The 12,760-nt window shown below is 37.8% G+C and overlaps 1 pseudogene; it reads right to left on the bottom strand.

Annotated features, from left to right (window-relative positions):
- Positions 1 to 12,760, bottom strand: part of LOC107154860 — a 30,514-nt pseudogene that overhangs the window by 17,023 nt on the left and 731 nt on the right.

Below are 12,760 nucleotides of genomic sequence, written 5' to 3'. Positions count from 1 at the left end.
AACCATGGGATAAATATTTCTTGTTGTTTAGGCTTGAGGGATAACACCATTGTTTGTATCCGGAGAGATACTGAAATGCATCTCATGGCATGTCTCAATTGAATCCTTACTCTCATTCTGGGAATTTTCCTGCAATCTCGGGCAATATGTGCTTTTAGTATTGATTGATGTATGCCCTATTATCCATATCATGAGTATCATAAAACAAATCACTTAACATTCCTAATAGTTCCAGTTTCCAGATGGTGCGGCCCTGCCGCAGCATCCCCCACGCTTTGACCCTGTCAGACAGCGGGTGCAGGAACGTCTTCACCAGGTGCCAAAATGTGAATTCTATGCATGCATATACATAACATGTATATGTGTGTGTTCAAAGAAATGAATATATATATATATATATATATATATATATATATATATATATAAATGTGTAATATGCCTTTTTCTTTTATATGGGTGTATTATTATTCATATTATAAAAGTGTATATTTGTATGACTTTCTGTGACAGTTTACCTCCTTTTTTTAAAATAAGATCCATATCTATCCACTGAATGTGAACTCCATGTACAAAAAGATTATGATTAATTTTTCACTATTTTATGCCCTGAAACTTTCAATTCAGATAATAATTCCAACAAAGATAAAATTTGTTAATGAATGAAAAATTCAATATGTATCAAAAACTGACAATTTATATTTATTTCCCATTTGGGGATGAGAAAAGAGCTCACTAAATAGTGTGAGACTGAGCTTATTGTAACTAAAGTAATCAGGGTTCTTTATATCATACTTCCTATTACAGAAGACAGACAATTTAGAAGTAGGAAGTGAATTTATACAGAGATTTGAGCATGGTGTTTTGGTTTTTTTATGTGTGTGTTTTTAAGTTATTACTTTGTTTCTAATAAGCACAGTTTGACAAATCCATGATGCATCTATTGAAGCTGATCAATTTCAAGTATAGGTTCAGACGTTTGGGAGAGCATTTGATTACCAATGTAAAATTGTAATATAACAGTAATTTTGTGTAGTGAGGAAGTTCAGCAAGGAATCATTTCTTAAGAGAATACTTTGTGCAATATTTTTCCCTAACTAAACCATCAAAGTGGAAAGACAATCAAAAGCATTAATCTACATTATTAAAATTGTTACTTAAAACATTATAATTGGAATACTCCCTTTTCTCTCTAAAGCTGATGTACTAACATGAAGTGTGGATTCCTGAAGTCTTACTATATTGGTAATTTTAATTTATACCATTATTATAGAGGAATAATGATAAACATTATCTTATAGAGTCAAAATTCCAAACTGAATTCACTAATCTTTAGGAGGTTATGTTTTTAAGAATATGAGACCTGCAGGTACATCATAAAAATCATCCAGCAATACAATTATCCAGTGACAGGAACAACAAAGATCAGCCTCCAGAACAGAAACCTGACTGGCTGAAGGCTCTGCCTGTGGATGCAGCCAGGTCTTCTTCTCTGTGAACTCTGGTTTTCACACAGTTCCACCTTCACATTAAAGGTCAACATCAGCACCATCAGAGAGGGCCACCAGTTTTGCATGACTAATTGTAGTTTTAGCTCAGATAGAAACACAATCTCGCCTTCATTGGCATTATTTCCTTTTTATTTTCCTTTATTTCATTCTCTATGGCCCTTTTCTAGCATCCAAGAATTAGAATTGCTGAGCTGAGATAGAATAACATTACATCCCGGTTCTATCTGAGATAATCCACTGTGATATCTGAGTACAGTGTCCTCTAGATAAAATATTAAGAGGGCATCTTTGTCTTGGGCACTGAATTATATTGCAATATCAAACATTTTGCAGAGATTTTTGTATAATTTCCATTAATAAAAACTGGAAAAATTTCAGATAAAGAAATAGATCACCCAATGCAGGCTTCACCTTTACTCTTCTATTCTTCAGTGATGGTAAAGACCTAATCTAGCCATAGCCTGAGAGGGCAAAGTGTAAAATTTATACAGTACATGTACTGAGATGATCAACTGAGCATCTGTCATTGTGCAGAATAGAGATCCTGAGATGTTCAATGAGCAGGATTGTTACAAACTCAGCAATACATTTATTTATCTTTCAAAACACATTGAGGATTTATTATGTTCTGGGCACTGTATTATAAAGTACCATATATCCAAAATCCTTGAAACAATTTTTTGAAAAAGACACAATTTAGAAATTAGAGCCAGCTGCCATCAATACAGATAGTATTTTTGGAAGATGATTTACTCTGTTACACTTGATGAAATATAAACACAACAGTCAAAGTGTGGTTTAGATGCATTGTTTATATTGTTTAGATACATTGTTCTATAAACCCAAATACCCATCTAGAGAAAATGGATATTATCTGTGACCAGGGAGAGTGGAATGGTATGAATGAGCACATCAAATACACCCTGTGATGATCATGAGGACTGGCTTCTCAAAGGAAGAGATGCTCAGCAGAATATTAGGATGAGCAAACATGTGGGATCTATGTAAATGCAACTAGAACAATTTTATGATGGTGTTTATTAACTATATTATCCTTTTAATGGTTAAGTGTGTTTCCTTTAGCAAATGTACTTATTTGCTGAAATACAGGTCAACATCCAAATTGTTAATTCTGTTTTCCGTAGGACATGAAATTTCATGACAAAGATTCAGTGTGTCCACGATTCAAGGATATTTATGACAGAAGGCTAGTGTGAAGGAATTATGTATGGAATATGTTAAAAATTATTAAGAATAATGTTTTTATCAAATAATAGGCTTCAAGCAGATTGGACTGAATACAAACAGATTCAAATACACATACACACATACATGTGTATATGTATGTAGAATATAGTACTTATAAAATCATTCATATACCTACATTTAATTTTAAATAATAATATTTTAAATTATTAGACTACATATATTTATATCTAAATATTTATTAGATATTTTAGGGATAGGCATAAATAAAAGAAAATTAGTCTCTGTTTGGTATTGTCCTGTGTAGTCAAATATGTAGATGTCAAAAAGAGTCATAACATGGGCTGGGGTTGTGGCTCAGTGGTAGAGCGCTCGCCTCTCATGTGCGAGACCCTGAGTTAAATCCTTAGCACCACATAAAAATAAATAAGTGATATAAAAGTATTGGGTCTGACTACAATAAAAAATATTTTTTTAAAAAGAGTCATAACTCATGGAAAATAAATGATACCTGCTCTTTAGAAAATATTAGAGTGGGTTATAAAAAAGACTCATTCTAGGGCTTTCCTTTTAACATAACATTTTCAGTGTGTCCTCTAACACGACTTTTCCATATTGATTAAAGTCTTTCAATTATCTGATATAACACAAATCCTTTCATGGTCTAGAATTGGGTAAGGAATCAATATCACTACTGATGATTATTTTGCTTAAAACACAATTTCACTACCTTAAAGTTGTGGGGGGCAAATGTGGGGATTGAGAGTGTCAGCCAGGTTGGATCCTTCTCTCAAGACTGTAGGAGAGGATCCTTCCTTGCCCTCCCTCACTTCCGCTGGTCAATGACAGTCCTTGGTGTGCCTTGGCTCACAGATGCATCACTTTAGTTGCTGCCTCTGTGCTTACCTGTCCCTCTTCTCTGTGTCTGTCTCTGTGTTCCCTCTTTTGAGGACATGAGTCAGGTTGGATTAGGAATATGGATGACAGACTTTAGAATATGACTGAAGAATTCAGTGCAAAACAGCAGGATGAAAATTCCTCACAACCTTTCTGCTATAGTAACAGGCTCTTCTTCTAAATCTGTGATGCTTCAGTGAGGACTTTTGAATCTCCTCCTCTGATGCATCACACTTAGAGAATAGAGCCNAAAAAAAAAAAGAAAAAGAAAAAAGGAAACGGTTCTTTATTTTTCCCCATGATTGCCTGTTGTTTCAATCATGACCACCAATTGAAATTGCATGAAGCATCGTAAGGACATTTCAATATCTGAATGAGACTGGTATTTTTATGACATGTCTTAATGTTGAAATAATTCCATAGATATTGTCATGTGAGGTACATAGATTTTGGGTTCACCAGAGCCATCTATATGTTTGTTTGAAACAGTATCAATATTTTTTTCTGTGTCTTGTGCCTAACACTTCTCCACATGAGGGCCAAGGCAGAGCCTGACTGACTTGAGCTCATCACTCAGCTTGTGCCTGACTCATCTGAGGACAGGGGTTGAATTTTCAGGGTGAAGACTGGGCTGACACTGAAGGCTACTCTCCAGCTCCTTGTGCTTTTAAAGGAAATCGTTCTTCCCAATTTAACCTGAAAGGAGGGATAGCAGAGAAAGAACAATTTTACCAAGAACCACTGAATGGAGAATTAATACATGGAACCAAATTCCATGAAAACTCCAAAGGACCAACACAGCAAAAATCAAAAGTGACTTCAAAACCTTAAGGTTTGACAGCTACATATTGAACACTAAAAATCAATTTCTGCTTATTATGTTATAAATCAGAAGAGGTAGAGACATACCCATGCTTCAGTCCAAAAGGAGGATGCATCAAAGCCCACAGCAGCCAACCAAGGAATATGGTCCTGCTCTGTGGCCTAAGGAAATTGTAGGATTGGCACTAAAAAGAACTGAAGGTGCAGAGTGTGTGTTTGGCACATGGAAGAAAATGGACTCTTTTGGTGGCTTCTCTAATAGGGACAAACAGATGAGCAGCTCACAGGCAAGGTCTGGGTGTTGGTTGGTTCCTGTATAAATAAATAAGGTACTGTGGTGTTTATAGTAAATTCATCCTCAGTCTCAATTTCTCTTTCTAAAACTCTCTATCTGAATTCTCCAGTAACCTAAATTCCTTGACACAATGGCCCTTTTCATGGCTATTTAAAGCTCCACAGTGATACATGCTCTCAACAGTTAAAAGTTACTAAAAATGATATATTGTTGAAGATGCTCATATGCTACATCCTTATGCCTTGACAGAAAAAATAGAACCTGGTAAGAATAAGTGACTTGTTAGAGGTTAGAAACATTGTGTCATCCAGATCATTCCACCATGACCTCATTTCTGCCTCTGAGTGACAGTTCTTCTGGCTTCAACTTCCCCACATCCCAGATGCCCCCTACTCTATCCTCCAGCCCATCATTGAGGATATATCATGTTCTTTGCTCCTTGGTGCCTCATCTCTACTCTTATTTCACAGAGGTGGCCTCCACTTTACAAACTGGATTCATTTGCAAAAATGCTTTAGTCAAGTCCCAGAAGGGCTTGTAGGAACCTGGGCTCCAGGAAACTACTCTTTATGTACCTGTATCAGCTCTTGGGAGATCCTCAATTCTCCACATCCCATCTTTTAGAAATCTAGGGCTCTTTCAGCTTGTGGAAATGACCTCTCTCACTTCCCATCACCATTGGGCTCAAATTTATCCAGATAAACAAAAGAGGCAGGGTGGCCAGGTTAATTTTCAACATCTTTCTTCAAGATTACCCTATATTTATTCCACTAAGACCAAGATTACTTCCTCTACCCTGCCTATAGCTGGGACTCATCTGCATACAACCAATTCTCTAGGGTTTTGATTATAAGTCTTGATTCTCTATCCATCTCTTTCCTCATCCATGACTTCACAATCTTACTATACTCTTTAGGGCACAGAACTGTATCATCTGAGTGGATAGGAATGTCTCTATCAGATGTGGAGACATTGGCCAGGCAGAGGTTCACATAGATCCCAGTATCTTCTTTGAAAACCAAACTTGCTCTGTATTCTTGGGCTTCTCAGTCATCTCTGAAAGCCAGAGGTGGCAGCATGAACTTCCCTTTGAGGCACAGGAAGAGGATAATGAGAGTGATCATTGGAGGACCAGAAATTGGCAAAAATGTATGTAATCAGGAAAGGTAAAATGGGGCAAAGGGATCTTCAAAGGAGACATAATCTAAACTTTCCGCCTGATAGAGGAGACAGGTATTCCAGGAGAGTATTGAGAGTCTGCTTCCCTGTTTTTTAATTCAAAATACTAATTTCTTTTCAGAATTTGCTATGTTCCAGAAATATTTTTAGGTGTTGAGTATGAATATTTCAAGGAAATAATGCAGACCAAAACCAACCATTTCAAGCCATTTGAACTTTATGAGAGATCTGGTTGGGAAAAGAAAAAAAAATGCATTTGCAGAGGTCCACTGATTCACATGAATCATTCTCACTAGAGTAAATTAAAACTTATAGTTAGATATATCCTTGTCTGATTCTTTGCTTAAAGGATATATTGCTTTGTTGGGCAAGTTTCATGTCTTAAAAAGGTGTCATCCACAGGGCCTTTTCTCTCCCCATTCTGTCCTCAATACCTCATCTTTGAGTCACTCTGAAAATTAATTCTTCTTCTTTTATATAGTGAGGGTGTACAGAATTCACACAAATGTATACGGACTCACCACCCTAAACCAGGGTTTTAAGCCCAGGCACTGTAAGCTTTCTCTGTCTTTCCCAGAATGTTCTATTTGTTCCCTTCTCATTCTTATCAAATTTACCTCTCAGTGCACCTCTCTTGTATTATTGAATCCATCACATATAAACTACATAACCTTCCCCCATATCTTGTCACTTGTAGCATTTTCCTCCTTTTTTCATTTAAATTAAATATATTTCAACTGATGCCCCAAACATAAATAATATATCTATTAATGGAGTAAATAGATTTATTGATGCTTGTGTACATTGTGTTATCTTGTTTGTTCAAACACTGTTTATTTCCTTCTGTGAAAATTTTCAATATGTTCTCTTCTTGCTTTTTGAAATGTTTCTTATTGTTATCTGCAGTCACCCAACTAAGCAACGCTGCACCAGAACTTCTTGTTCCTATCTAAGTAAAACCTATAAGTGATTGATCAGTCTGTAGTCTTACATTTCTAACCCCTACACTTTCCATCCTATAGTAATCACAATTCTAGTTTAAACTTCTAAACTTTTATTAGATCAACTATCTTTCAGATTTGACATATAATGAGATTACTAGACCCTTGTCCTTCGTGGCTTGAGTTATTTCACTTAACCTAGTGATTTTTTAGGTCAAGGTTTTCATTCCTTTTTTTCTTCTTCTTCTTCTTCCTCTTCTTTTTTTTTTTTTTTTGGCTGAAGAGTATTCCATTATGCAAATGTACTTCATTGTATCCATTTGTTAGTTGATGGACACAGATTGTTTCTGCTTCTTAGCTACTGTCACTAGTGCTGCCATATACATGGGAATACAGATGTCTCTTCAATATCTTGATTTCATTTCCTTTGAATGTATGCTCAGCAGTGGATTTCTGTATTGTAAGATAATTTGGGGAGGGGCTGTCTGATAATTACTTAATGTATTTGTATTTCCTTTGTTTGTAAAGTACAGCTTTGCTGTGTTCTATATTTTTGATTGACAGATTTTTTTTTCTTCAGTTCTATGAAAATCTCATAGCACTCACTTCTGGTCTACATGATTCCTATTGGGAAGTTCACTATCAGGTGAATAAGCTCACCCTTATGTGTTGTTTGTTTTTTATTTTATTTTTTTTTCTCTTGATTCCTTGAGAATCTTTAGCTTTCATCCCTGAGAATGCTATTATAATATGTAATGATAAGAGCTTTTACAGGTCAATTCTGGACTTTTCACCCTCAAGCAGAGACTTAAGTCTCTCCATAGTGTGCTGCCTGGTGCTTTGGGAAGCAATAAGGAGGGTGGTCCTGTGGCCACAAATGCTGCAATGCTATGTCACACTCTGAGGCCACAGCCTGCCAAGGCAACATAGAACTGGGGAGGGACCAAGGCCCTCAATGCTATGAACTGCCTATTGGTGAAGTGGACTTATGGCCCAAGACTCTTACAACCAGCCACAGGCTCTTTTTGAGTCTGTCCCACCAGCACACAGATCTTGCTCTCTTTATGAGCTCTGTCCCACCTTTGAGGACTGTAATCCCTACTGAGTGCTGAGTATCACCATAGTGGGCCCAGCATTTTGCTCTAAAACAAAATCCTGTTTCTGCTCTTGTGTCCTGCTCCTTAGCAAGTCAAGTCTTGATTTTCCTTCTGTCAAGATAGCATGGAGGAGTGGGGTGGAGACAGTCTCTTTGCTGCCCAACTAAACACAGTTCCAGAGTGTCCATCTGAGGTTACTGACATGGGAAGAAGGATTGTTGGGCTCTACTGGGCACCAGCTTAGTTCTGAGTTTCAAGTCTAAGGCCTGGACGCAAATACCTTTGCATTTCCCAACAAGGGTGCATCTTCCTTCATGCTGGGCTTCTTGCATTAAGGGAAAGGGCAATTCTTATTTTCCTTTCTCCTTCTCCTTTTCTTTTTATTATCAAAAAAGCTGGCACTTGGGCTGGCACTTGGGCTAGTGTTGTATCTCAGTGGTGGAGCACTTGCCTCGTACATGTGAGGCACTGGGTTCCATCCTCAGTACCACATAAAAGTAAATAAATAAAATAAAGGTATTATGTACATCTACAACTAAAAAAAATATTTTTAAAAAAGCAGGCTTTTACCTGGGACCTTTTATTTTCAAACAGCTTGATTATTTTCTCATATCAAGCCATTTTGTGTGTGTTTATGTGGTGTATTTGTGGTAGATCACTGAATAAACACCTTGATCTTGAGTCCTAAACTACATAATGTCTTACCATAATAAATATACATTAATATTTTATTGCTTCCTACATTGATCTGGGAGCACAGTGTTTAATTCACCTCCCAAGATGAGTTATACAGAAGTTGCTTTAAAAAAGAAATGCAGAGAGATTCTACTGTAGTAGAGAAAGGAAAAATTGTGAATCAGGGCATTTTACTCACTGTTCTCTGGCCCTTCCTGCCAATGAACTGATAATTCTGATGTCTAAATCTGAAAAGCAGAATTGCAACTTTCCCGAAATCCATAAACTCCCCTGTGATGTGTTTAATCCCATCCCTGTGCCCATACACGTACCAACCCAGTGCAAAAATACTTCTGACTATACATATACAAACACTGAATTCAACTGAGAAAAGTAGGGCCTCATTCTTGACTGTCCTTTGAAAAGTGCTGCAAACAGAGTATGTGTGCTAATTTTGTATGTAATCCTAAAAAATAGTAAACTGGAGAAAAAAATTATGAAGATTGATTTTAAATTGAAATACTCTACAGAAAAATATTTTCAAGTAAGAGAGTTGAGAAGGGAAAGGACAATAGTAGAGATTTACAGGACAGGAATAAATGAAGATCATCATCCACTGCTATCCCTGAATCCACTGATTCAGGGAAGGACATCCTACTCCTCTGCAGACAATTCATCCTTTATTCTCCCAGGGATCAGACACTACTTCCTGGAACTTTCCATTCTCTTAGGTAGTGGAGAATGCACTGACCATACCTGAACAGATGACTCCTGCATCTTTAGAGTGCCTGCAGTTGTTCTCTCCCTGGCTCAGGATAGGACACTTCCACAGGTAATCCTCCTCTCCTGTGCATGCCAGGTCCGTCAACCAGATGGGCCCAGATCCCTCTCCAAATTGTGCATAGAGCAAGGCATTGAAGGCCATTCCACAGCCCATTTGTCTGCACACCACATCTGCATCTTTCAAGTCCCAGTTGTTATGACAGACAGTGCCCCAGGAATGCTGGTGAAGGATCTCCACTCTGCCTGCACACCGACTGCCACCATCCACCAGGCAGAGCTGTGGGCTCTCTGAGGAGAAAGAATCATGTCAATGATGTCACGTATTGACAAAGAGAATGAAAAGGGTTCTACTGCCATGTGGTACACCTTCTCTCAACAAAGCACTTGGAGAATCTACTTTCAGAATGCAGTGCTTGTGGTGTAAGACATGGAGTTATTCATTACACTAGGGCAGCAGCACTTGCCTCACACATGTGAGGCACTGGGTTCCATCCTTAGTTTCTACCATCACATGTATGGGAATTAACTGTGAAAAAATAAGAAATAGGGAATTAACTACAATGTATTCAAGTGAGTAGTCTGAGTAGAACTTATTATGTAGATTTGATCAGAATAAAACTTGTTATTGATAGAGTTCTGCATATTATGTGATAAAACTTTGAGAAATGCCAGATTTCCTACTTTAAGTAGCCGAATGTGTCTTTTCTGAATGATTTCTAAGAGTTTCTGTAATGGGCCAGTATCTGAATTGGCTTCTTGAAGACATATGCTTGAGGATCCATGGCCTTAGATTGGAAGGGTCAGAGCACAGGAGATGGAATAAGAAATGGGACGAGATCATCAGAAGCCTCAGGTGACAGTCATGATTCCAGTAAAAAAAAAAAAATGTAATATATATACATTATGACTAAAAAATAAATGGATCATAAGACAAACCATAGTTAATGCAATATATTTCATTAATGGTTCTAGCCTTCATAGTTCAAATATGGGTATGTAATTTTAAATTTGCATTTGCTTTAGGTAGATTGGGCAACCTCCCTGAATAGATGATGTCAGATATTGACATTGCCCAAATGACACTAGGAATGATGGAATGCTACTTGTTCCTCCAAATATATCTAATCTCTGCTTGGACTTCCTGCCAGGAGTTCTTGATGAGGAGTCAAATAGCAGAACAGAAGTACACTTTTTATGACTATGTGAGTGAAAAGAGTCAGGGAACACAAGGAAACTGTATTCTGAGAAAGAGGAAAAACACTGGGAACCAATAAAGAAATGACAAGAAATGTTAATGATATGGAGAATCATTAAGGCAGCCCAGAGAAAAGTATAAAGCAATTTACAACTTCAACTCCAGCTGTAACCATGTAATGGATAACCATGGGAGAAACACATGGTTCTTACAAGTTTTAGAACAAGTTTGGGGAGATGTTCTGAGAGGGACTCCTCTTGCACAACAAGACAGTTTTAGAGAAGGAGTCCATCACATTGCTCAGCAAGCTCTCAGAGTACTATAACCCGGGGTTATCTTGACAAGGGTCCTATTGTAGGGGATAAATTATACTGAGATTATAAAATATGAATTAATCATAATTCCAGGTCCCTGGGTCACCCTCCACAGTGATTGTGTGAAGGAAGAAAACCTACAGTCTCAGATAGAAAGACTGACTTCCACAAACACACTGACCTAGTGGCACAGAAGGGCCTAGAGGCCTCAGTGACAAATGGTCTTTCTCTATGTGAGGAGGAGTGATTCCAGTCTCATGTGGTTTCACATGCAAGTAATATCTGAGAGCTAAGAGACCACAACTGGTGATTAACCCCATTCCCATGACCCATCTCCAGAGTGGAGCTCAGTGGTTTGATAGCCTACACCAGTTTTTACAGGCATTCCAGGGATTCACCATGGCTAGAACAATGCAATCAAGATCTCAGTATTGTGTGCCCACCAGTTGGGTCCAGAACCCACTGAAGAAAGGGCTTGTGGTGACTTTGACTTTTGCCATGCACCCAGATTTGCAAATAGAATTTGTCCAGCATGAATATGGCCTGCCCCATCAATATTCCCATAACTTCCATGGCAGGAAATGAGGAGCTCAGTGCAGCCAGCATATCACACCATATCCTAGTTCATTTTGATGGGAACTCAAAGGAACTATGATTGGTTTCATTTTTAGGCATCCAGCCCTACATTCCTGGTGGATTCCAATGTTAAATGACCAAGAAAGGGTTGTCTACATGCAAGTATTTTGTCTGGAAGGAATTTTTTATGAATTTTCATTTATATATATTCCTTACTACTCTGTATTTAATGCATTTTTAAATTCTTTAAATGGATTTTCTCTTCTTTCTCATCTTTTCTTAACATAATTAATAATGAATTAATTTCCTTTTATTAATCTACTTTCTCATTCTGTTTATTCTTTGCCTAATCTATTGTTACTATTTTAGTTGTTATTGAGTTTAATTGATTAATACTGTATTTATATAGCTGATTTATGCTTATGTGGTAGATACTGCTGTTTTTCACTTTCTTCTTTCTGAGTTATGATGTTGATCAAGCCAAGAAACTTGAACAAGTTGAATTTGCTTTGCCACTGAGCTACACCACCAGACTCTAGAATGAGGATGGTACCTTATTTTAGCCATGACCTAGCCCCGCACAAGCCATGGTGGATGATATGGTTTGGATGACAGGTGTCCCCTGAAAGCTCTTGTTGGGACAATGCAAGAAATTTTAGAAGAGAAATGATTGGGTTATGAGTCTTAACCAAATCAGTGACTTAATCCCCTGGTGGGATTAACTAAGTGGTAATATTATTTTTGTCTTTGACTGACAGAGGAAACCACGGAGTTGAGTGTACTTGAATCGGGGAGGATTATAATGGGGCATTATATTGAGTAATCAGGGTAAGAAAAACATGTGCATTCACGAAGAGAGTGGAAAACTGAAAAACTGATAGGGGAAAACATTTGGAAGGTGCATGAGGATGAAATATCTGGGAAAGGAGCATCAAGAATATTTGCCACAAGAAGTAGCAATAGTCAGAGAAGGAACAATGCAATCAATATCTCAAGCTGGACAGTTAGTGATGGTCAATAGTGTGGCCATAAAGCAGATGGGGGTATGAGGGATGCTTCAAAGGGAGAAAGTCAGGGATGGAGAGGCCAGGATGTTATCTCAGTTGTATTCAATTATGCTGGCAACAGAACAGGAGAAAGAGGAGCCTGGGGAGACTTGTACTGCAGCCTTCCTGGATAAGGGGGAGCAATCAGTCGGGAGAATGACAACAACAGAAGTGGTGGCACCAGCCACCTCAGGGAGCAAATTTCAAGTAGCTGGACATGGGTTAA

The sequence above is a fragment of the Marmota marmota genome, unplaced genomic scaffold, assembly GCF_001458135.2.
Source record: "Marmota marmota marmota unplaced genomic scaffold, marMar, whole genome shotgun sequence".
NCBI lineage: Eukaryota > Metazoa > Chordata > Mammalia > Rodentia > Sciuridae > Marmota > Marmota marmota.
The sequence above is the reverse complement of the archived record's forward strand: the minus strand, read 5'-3'. Positions and strand labels throughout refer to the sequence as shown.